Source organism: Vombatus ursinus, unplaced genomic scaffold, assembly GCF_900497805.2.
Source record: "Vombatus ursinus unplaced genomic scaffold, bare-nosed wombat genome assembly UNPS02014812.1, whole genome shotgun sequence".
Lineage (NCBI taxonomy): Eukaryota > Metazoa > Chordata > Mammalia > Diprotodontia > Vombatidae > Vombatus > Vombatus ursinus.
In genome coordinates this window covers 31,578,296-31,587,818 of record NW_020954590.1, presented here as the reverse complement: position 1 = coordinate 31,587,818, position 9,523 = coordinate 31,578,296, and the positions used below count along the sequence as shown (strand labels likewise).

At 34.3% G+C, this 9,523-nt stretch overlaps 1 pseudogene; it reads left to right on the top strand.

Moving 5' to 3' along the window:
- Positions 1–2,916: 2,916 nt before the first annotated feature.
- On the top strand, positions 2,917–4,437 carry LOC114054318 (annotated as a pseudogene).
- The last annotated feature ends 5,086 nt before the right edge of the window (positions 4,438–9,523 follow it).

Below are 9,523 nucleotides of genomic sequence, written 5' to 3'. Positions count from 1 at the left end.
AATCTACCACTTGATAAACCCAAAGATACTAGCTATTGGTGCAAGAATTCACTAGCTGACAAAAACTCCTAGAAAAACTAGAAAGTAATTTGGCAAAAACTATACATGGACCAACACCTCACAACATACAACAATATAAAGTCAAAATAGATATGTGATTAAGCCATAAAGGATAATATCATAAGCAAATTAGGAGACCATGAAAAAATTATTTGTCAGACCTATGGATAAGGAAAAATGTTTATAACCAAAGAAGAGACAGAGAGTATCATGTAAGGTAGCATAGATAATTTTGATTATATGAAATTAAAAAGGTTTTGTGAAAACAAAACCCATGCTGCTGAAATGAAAAGGAAAGCAGGAACTAGAGGTAGGGTAGGGGGTATTTACAAAGTTTCACTGATAAAGGTCTCATGTCTCAAAAGTATAGGAAACTGAGGTAAATTTATAAAAAATAAAAGCCATTGATCTGTTTGATAAATTGTCAAAGGATATGAACAGGGAGTTCTCAGAAGAAAAATCAAAGCTATCAATAATCATATAAAATTCTCTAAATCACTAAAATTTAGAGAAATGTAAATGAAAATAACTTAAGATACCACCTTATGCCCATTAGATTGGCTAACATGACAGAAAAGGAAAATGACAAATGCTAGAGGACATGTGGGGGGAAAGGCACATTAATGTATTGTTGGTAGAGTTATGAACTGGTTCAACCATTCTGGAGAACAATTTGAAATTGTGACCAAAGGGCTATAACTATGAATACCCTTTGACCCAGAAATAGCACTACTATCTGTATCTCAAAGAGATAAAGGGGAAATGAAAAGGACTTAGGTGAATAAAAATATTTACTGCAATTCATTTTGTGGTAGCAAAGAACTGGAAATTAAGGGTATACCTACTGTGATGGAAGACTATTGCCATATAAGAAATGATCAAAATGGTTTCAGAAATATCTGGGAAAACTCATGCATACTGATCCCAAGTAAAATGACTTAAATCAGGAGAACGTTGTACATAATAACAGCAATATTGTAATGAAAATCAATTGTGGAAGATATCTATTCTGATCAGTACAATGATTCAGGACAATTACAAAGGACTCATGATGAAAAATGTTATCCACCTCTAGAGAAAGAACTGATTAAATCTAAGTGAAGATTGAAGCATATTTTTTCACTTTATTTTTCTTGCTCTTATTTTTGCAACATGGTTGATGTTTTGCATTACTTCATATGTACAATGAGTATCATTTTTCTTGCCTTCACATTGAGCAGGGAAGAGGGTGAAGGAATGGAGAGAATTTGGAACTGAAAATAAAAATTTAATTAAAAAAGGTCTTTTTTTAAAAATTTAAAGTCTTTCATAACCTGGCCACTTCCTACCTTTACTAGTTTTCTTATACTTTACTTTTTTCCATGTACTCTATGATTAGGCTTCAGATGCCTACATGTACTCATTCAAACATTTACCTCAGTCTCCCATCTCTTTGTCTTTGTCCCACCTGTTACCCATTCATATATTACTCTGCCTTTTTGGATTGTCTGACTCCCTTTAAGTCTCAGCTTAAGTCCCACTTTCTGTAAGAAGTTTTTTTTTGTTTGTTTGTTTCATTTTGTTTTCAAATTTGCCCAAGCTGCTAGGGTCTTTTCTTCTCATTTAACCTAGTTAGTTCATGTAGTGAAATATGGACAAGGCATCAGGAAGACCTGAGTTCATATCTGGCAACATACACATAGTAGCTGTGTGACTTGGGCAAGTCACTTAACCTCTGTCTTCTGCAGTTTCTTCATCTGGAAAATGGAGATAATAAAAGAACCTACATCCACTCCCAAGGTTTACAAACCATAAAGTGTTAAATGATATTATCATTATCATTAATGTTGTCATCATCATCATCATTAATACTTTACTTTTAATTTACTCCATATGTATCATATATGTACCTGCATGTTGTCTTCTCCATTTGAATATAAGCTCCTTGAGGCCAGATACTATTTTTTTTCATTTCTTTTAATTCCCCAACTCTTAGGAGAAATGCTTGGCACTTAGTCTGAGATTAATAAATGCCTGTTTAATAATGCATGTCATTTGTCTCCACAAAAGTCAAGAAAGTCAAGTTATGCCACTGGCAGAATTGCAATGTCTTTGAAGGGAAATTATTATCCTCCTTGAGCTGCTATTTCCTTATCTATAAAAAGAGGAGATTGCACTAGTTGACCTTTGATATTTTCTTCAGTTGTAGAGTTCTAATCTTTTAATTCTGAATGAATTATTCTAATGAAGCAGCAGATTATATTAAGATGTCTATGGTTAGGCAAGGGGAAAGGAAGCTTTTTATTGGAACTCCTTATTCCATGGATAGGTGGTTAAAATTGCTGGCAACAGCAACAACTTTCTGCATTAAGATATTTATAAAGATAATAACTTCAGATATCTACCATCTCTGCCACAGCTCAGTTCTGCCTTCTGTTGCCCCTTTCCCTGGTTGACCCTGGTCAAATGTTCCTTTCAATTTTGTATGATCCTGCTCCTTCTTCTGTTTTTACACCTTCAGAATAATTCTCTGTTTCTGAGATAGTTCCACCTTTCAGAAAAGTAATTCTGGGTATTAATTAATTAATTCTGGGTATTACACTTCTCTTAAATCATTATTTATTCAAGAATGGGTACAAGTGAGGCACTGTGCCGTGCCTGAACTTCTGAGCCATGGCTCTGGCTGTAGGGGCAGTCTGAACCTGGCTTGAGACAAAGGTAGAGCCCCAGAAAGTGGAGCAGAATCAGTCCTGGGAGAGGGCCCCCAGCCCAGATACTGACCCTCTTCCCACTCCCCTGCCTCAAGGATTCCAGTGGTCCCTTTAAACAATATGAAGAGGAGAAAGTAGACTTTGAAGAAATTGGTCTCCATAAAGAATGGACTTCTTGGATAACCCAGTGATCATCCTGGTTCATATCTTGCAAACTTATGTGACAAGCGATGACATGGGGATGTGTAAAATGGTCACGTTTGGTCATGATTGATCACAATGCAGATCTGGAAATGTTTCATTCACCTTTGGTGCCTGGAGACAATGGCTCAGAAATGCCAGGGAGCAGTGTTGAAATTCAGGGCTATGTCTATGCCCAATCTGTTGACATTACCTCAAACTGGGACTTTGGTATCACAAGGTGCTCAAACACAGCTCAAAGATTAGAGTGACTATAAAAAGAGAGACAAAACAAGATAAAATGCAAAAATGTTTCATGGAAAGAACGAAATGCTTTTCATTTAGCAGAGGAGCTCAGCTCATTGATTGAAAAGAAGAACTTCAAAGTCAAGTCTTCAAGTGTGGAGAAACAGTTGCTCTTCTCCTTGTGTCTAGAGCAGTGCCCACTCCAGCTGAATAATCTTTTTAATGAGTATTCCAAATTTGATGGTAAAGGTCACCTAGGGACCACTGCAACAAAAAAAATTGATATCTACCTCCCATTGTACACAAGCCACGGCAGTTGTGGCCATAGCACATACCAATGTGCATGACCTAATCAGTTTAATCTGCTGGCAGTATACAAGTGAAGGAGGAGAACACAAGTTGAATGACAACGTCAGGGCTTATTGTCTCCATATTGCTGAGGACGATGGTGAGGTTGACACAGACTTCTTTCCCCTGCATTCCAATGAGACCATTCATAAATTTGGCTTTAGTATTTTGGCTTTTGTTGAAAAATATTCATCTCCTCCAAACAGTTGCTCTTTGTTCAAATAAATGCTGCTCATGGATTCTCCCTTACTCAGGTGGACAGTAAGAAGGACACTTTACAGAAGGCACTGAAGTGGAGGAAGGGCTCTCAGAGGGCAGCAGGTCCTCAGTATTGCCTGGAGAAACAGTGAGTCCAATGTCTCCATGGACTTATAATGCACCCTGGAGAGCCAGAGCACTTTGGAGTTCTGCCTTGTGTGACAGAACAGTTCCAGAGAGGAAGGGATTTCAGAGGAGGATCCTCAGATTGACATAGCCACAGTCCAAGACATGCTGTCCATCACCATTACAAATCTTTCAAAGTCAGCATGATTCACCAACTCAGATTCACTGTGGATGTGCAGCTAAGTATCTCTGGAGACAAAGTGGAGATAGACCCCGTCACTAACCAAAAGGACAGCACAAAGTTCTGGATTAAGCAGAAGCCCATTTCAATTGATTCTGACAGGGTATGTGCCTGGGACCTTGCTGAAGAAAAAAGTCTGAGTCACATGATATTTAAACTTACCTATCTAAGAAATCATGACCACAAACATCTCTAGTTTGAGTCAGATGCTGTTATTGTCAATTAGATTGTGCTGAAGAAATCCCAAGCAAGCAATGCCTGGGCTGATTTCTTTGCTCAGAAGCAAAGGAAACTGAGGAGTAGAACAAGCTTTACCTCCAGAAGGAGAAGAAGTCAGGGCAGCAGTAATGGCTGGAACAAAAACACTGATGTGCCACCCTTCACAGCAACACCAGAAACAGCAACAGCTCCCCACAGCCTTGGTGAGCACCAGCAAGGGAATGCCCTAGCCTCTGGACAATTTCTCATGGTTGAAAAATCCTGACCACCATGTTTGGGACAGAATGGAGCCCAGAATTTGATGGACCACTTTATGGTCTTTGACTGGAGCCCCTTCAGCTGGGGCTGACTCGAATGAGGAGGACAGATATTTGGATTAGAAGCCAGACAAGATCACATGCTGGGTGAACTCCATTATGTAGCACATACAATCAAAAAAAAAAAAAAGATTGACTTCTACTTTTTTCACTGCCTGATATAAAATATTGAAATTTAAGTGAAATATATCACTTAGAACATGATCAAATGTCTTCAAGTTAATACCAAACAAAATGTATGCTTTTTTTTAAATAAACTGGCATAATTTTTTTTTTAAAATGGATACAAGTTCACTTCATATTCAGTTCTGATTGATTCTATCAAGAAATGTTCTTACTTAAGAAAAGGTAAATATATTTACATGGTTAGAACAATCAAGTGTACCCCACCCTCATTTGTGTGTGTGTGTGTGTGTTTGTATTTTTAAGAATCTGTTAAGGTCTTGTCATTTATTCCTGATAACTGCAGGAGGATCATATTGACTTTTGAACATAAAGCAGTATAGTCATAATGTCTGCTTAGTACTTCATGAGGAACTTAATAAAACATATCCATATTCATCATTTTGTACAAGAATAAAAGTAAAAAAAGAAAAAAGTGAAAAATTGCATGCTTGTCTATATGCAGTCACTATCTGCACTTCTTCTGGAGGTGGATAGTATTCTTCATCATTAGTCCATTGGGATTGTCTTGCATCGTTGTATTGCTAAGAATAGCTTAGACATTCATAATTCTTCATCAAACAATATTGCTGTTAATGTGCACAATGTTCTACTGGTTCTGTTCACTTCACTTTGCATCAGTTCATGGAAGTCTTTCCAGGTTTTTCTGAAACCATATTGCTTGTCATTTCTTATAGCACAATAATATTCCATTACAATCATATACCATAGCTTCTTTAGCCATTCCCCAATTGATGAGCATCCCTTTTGATTTCCAATTCTTAGTCACCACAAAAGGAGTTATTATAAATATTTTTGTACAAATAGGTTATTTTCCCTTTTTAGGTGTCATTGGGATACAGATCTAGCAATGGTATTACTGGATCAAAGGGTAGGCTCAGCTTTATAGCCCTTTGGGCATAGTTCCAAATAGCTCTCCAGAATAGTTGGATCAATTCACAGCTCTACCTTTGCAACTTTACTGCATTAATGTCTCAGTTTTCCCACAACCCCTCCAACTTGCAACATTTTCCTTTTCTGTCATATTAGCCACTCTGATAGGTGTGAGGTGTTACCTCAGAGTTGTTTTAATTTGCATTTCTCTGATCAATAGCGATTTAGAGCAACAAATAAACTATCTTATTGCTATTGTTATCATCATCATCATCATGAGGTTTGTTTTCTATTGCATATATATTCAGTTCTGTCTACTTCATTTCTAAATCTATAATAACATATAATGCTAATTGATGCTTATGATTTTAAAACATTGCAAAACTCTGAAATGTCTTGTGCATTACTAAGGATTAAATTTTGTTCAATAGAATTCTAGGGTTAAATGCACTTTATTGTGTTTTGATTCTTCAAAAACTTAATGATGCTTTGAAGTAATATAGTCATTAAAATGATCAAGTAGAACATTTACCTTTAAAATACATTCGTATATATTATCTTACATGAGAAAAACAAGAACTCATTATCTTCTCATGTAAAACTGCTTTTCCTTCCAAAAACCCTATTTCTTCCTTGGGTACCGCCATCTTCCCAGTTACTTGAGTTACAAAAGATCTTAGACTATTACCTCTCCCTCAAGCCCCATTTCCACGTTGTGAAGATTGATTCTATATCCACAATATGCTTCATGTGCCCCCTTCTTCCCACACATATATCAACTTAAGTTAGACCATCATCATGTCTAGCCTTGAATATTGCAACAGTGTCTCACCTCCGTAATGTGTCCTCTACACCGTTGTAAAAAAAGTCCTGAAAGCAAAATAATATATTTTCATGTTTGCTATGATTTATAGTAATTCAATTTAGCAAGATATTAAACTAACCAGAGCACCCTGTTCATGATCATTCTGGATAACATTTTCTTTATCATTTTGTATCATTCTTTATCATAAAGAATTCTATGTCAAAGCAGTCTCTTTTTCATAATTAATGAAAATAATCTTATAAACTAATATACCCACTTAATTTTATATGTAGTATCAATTGGGGAACAAAGCCTAATATAAATTAAAAAGTAATGTGTATCATACTCTTATATGATGTTTAGGACCTCATAATTAGTCATTCAGATCAGAAGATAATATGAATTTCAGGGACAAAAATAAACATTCATCTGAAAAATTGTAGAATTAACATTTTGATGGTGTTATTTTTCATTTAAAAACAGGTAATATTTTTAAACATCTTCATATTTTAATTATCATTGTCCCATACCCAATAATATGGGATAAATATTTTCATGATGAGATTAGCAACATTCATTTTTCTCTCTCCAAAGTCATCTAAATGATAAACAGTCAGGATCAGAATTTCATTCAGTCAATTGTGCTGTCTCATGCTATAATCTTACCTAATTCTTTTAAAATGATGAGCAGTGGGGAGGAGAAGAATAAGCTTGCTATTAAAACATCAATTATCTTTCAGGTGCCACCTCTAAAATACCTAAGAATATCTTTGGATTTTTCTCTATCCAATTAATAAATGTGAGATTGTTGCTGTAAATAATACAAAATATTCTATATTATGCAAGAATCTATTAAAGGATTTTATCCAAGTGCAACCTTGGAAGGATTTGTTTTACACTGAGAGAACTTCAAAAATATCCTTCTTCTGAAAATAATGTCACTTATGATGCTGTTTGTAATTCTAATAAACACTCTTGTTATAATAGTTCCATTTGATTTAACAACATGCAAAATGTGCACAGAATTCTAATGAGCATTGGAGGGGGAAAGCAGAAGAAAATACAAGAACATCTGAAATGATAATGATTACCAAAGTCTATCTGGTAAGAGGTTGGACTAAATGACCTCTAAAGTTTATGATAATTCTAAGATTCTGTAAGTCTAAGATCTCTTTTCAAAGGATGTTTTTATCTTATTTTCCTACATAACAGAAATATGTATAAGAAACTATTCATTTCTAGTCAAATATTTTTAACTCCCTAAAAAGGTACAATGGAATTTGTCAGCTTTCAATGAAGATTTAACCCCCCCCTTAAAGCAGTTTGTAGCAGCAGATCAAACCCCATGTTTAGAGAGGTGGGTTTGAATCTCACTTCAAATATCTATTAGCTATGAAACCCTCATCCATAAGTTGGGAATAATAAAGATCCTTGTTATATATCACTGTATATATCTGCTATTTATTATACATAGTATTTTTGCTGCTCATTTAATTGCTAGTATTTTTGCTAGTTAGTATTTTATTTAATTTTTTTTGCATCATTATTCATTTGAGTAATTGGCCCACAGTTTCATTTCTCTGTTTTCAGTCTTTCAGGTTTAGGTATTAGCACCATATTTATGTGATGAAAGGAATTTAGTAGGACTCCACCTATTTTCCCAAAGAGTTTATATAGTATTTGAATTAATTGTTCTTTAAATGTTTGATAGAAATCACTTGTGAATCCATCTGACCCTGGGGAATTTTTCTTAGGGAGTTCATTGATGGCTTGTTCAGTTTCTTTCTTTCTTTCTATCTTTCTTTCTTTCTTTCTTTCTTTCTTTCTTTCTTTCTTTCTTTCTTTCTTTCTTTCTTTCTTTCTTTCTTTCTTTCTTAGATGTGGCTATTTGCATTCTGTTTCTTCTGTAAATCTGGGCAATTTATATTTTTGTAAATATTCATCCATTTCACTTAGATTGGCAGATTTATTTTCATATAATTGGAAAAATAGCTCCTAATAATTGCTTTAGTTTCATTTTTCATTGATGGTAAATATGCATTTTTTATTTTTGATATGGTAATTGGATTTTCTTCTTTTAAATCAAACTAACCAATGGTTTATCTGTGTTTTTTTTTATAAAACCATCTCCTACTTTTATTTATTTGTTCAATGATTTTCTTACTTTCAATTTTATTAATCTCTCTTTGATTTTCAGGGTTTCCAATTTGGTGTTTCATTTGGGGATTATTTTTTCTTTTTTTTAAACATTTTTATTTAAAGTTTTAGGTTCCAAATTCTATCTCTCCTTCCTTCCTTTTCTTCCCTCCTCCCTCCATGAGATGGTAAGCAATCAGATATAGGTTAGACATGTGCAATTATGTAAAATATTTCCATATTAGTAATTTTATATAAGAATACTTGAACAAAGGAAAAAAATGGAAGAAGTGAAAAAATAGCATGTTTCAGTCTATATTCAAACACCAGTTATTTCTCTGGAAGTGGATAGTGCTTCATCATTAGTTCTTTGGGATTGTCTTGCATCATTGTATTGCTGAGAATATCTGAGTCATTCACAGTTCTTCATAATACAATATTTCTGTTCCTGTGTACAATTTTCTCCTGGTTCTGTTCACTTCACTTTACATCAGTTCATGAAAGTCTTTCTAGGTTTTTTCTTGAAATCAAACTTCTTTACATTTCCATTACAATCATATACCACAGCTTTTTTAGCCATTCCCCATTGAAGATTTTTAATTTGTTCATTTTCTAGTTTTTTTATTATTATTTTAGTTGCATTCCCAATTCATTTATCTGCTTTTTCTCTATTTTATTGATGTAAGCATTTACAGATATAAATTTTCTCCTAAATACTGCTTTGGCTGCATCCCATAAATTTTGGTATGTTGTCTCATTGTTGTCATTCTTTTTAATGAAATTTTTATATTGTTTCTATTTGTTCATGGACTCACTCATTTTTTGGAATTAGATTATTTAGTTTGCATGTAATTTTTACTCTCTCTTTCCATGGCCCTTTATCAAAGGTCATTTTATTGCA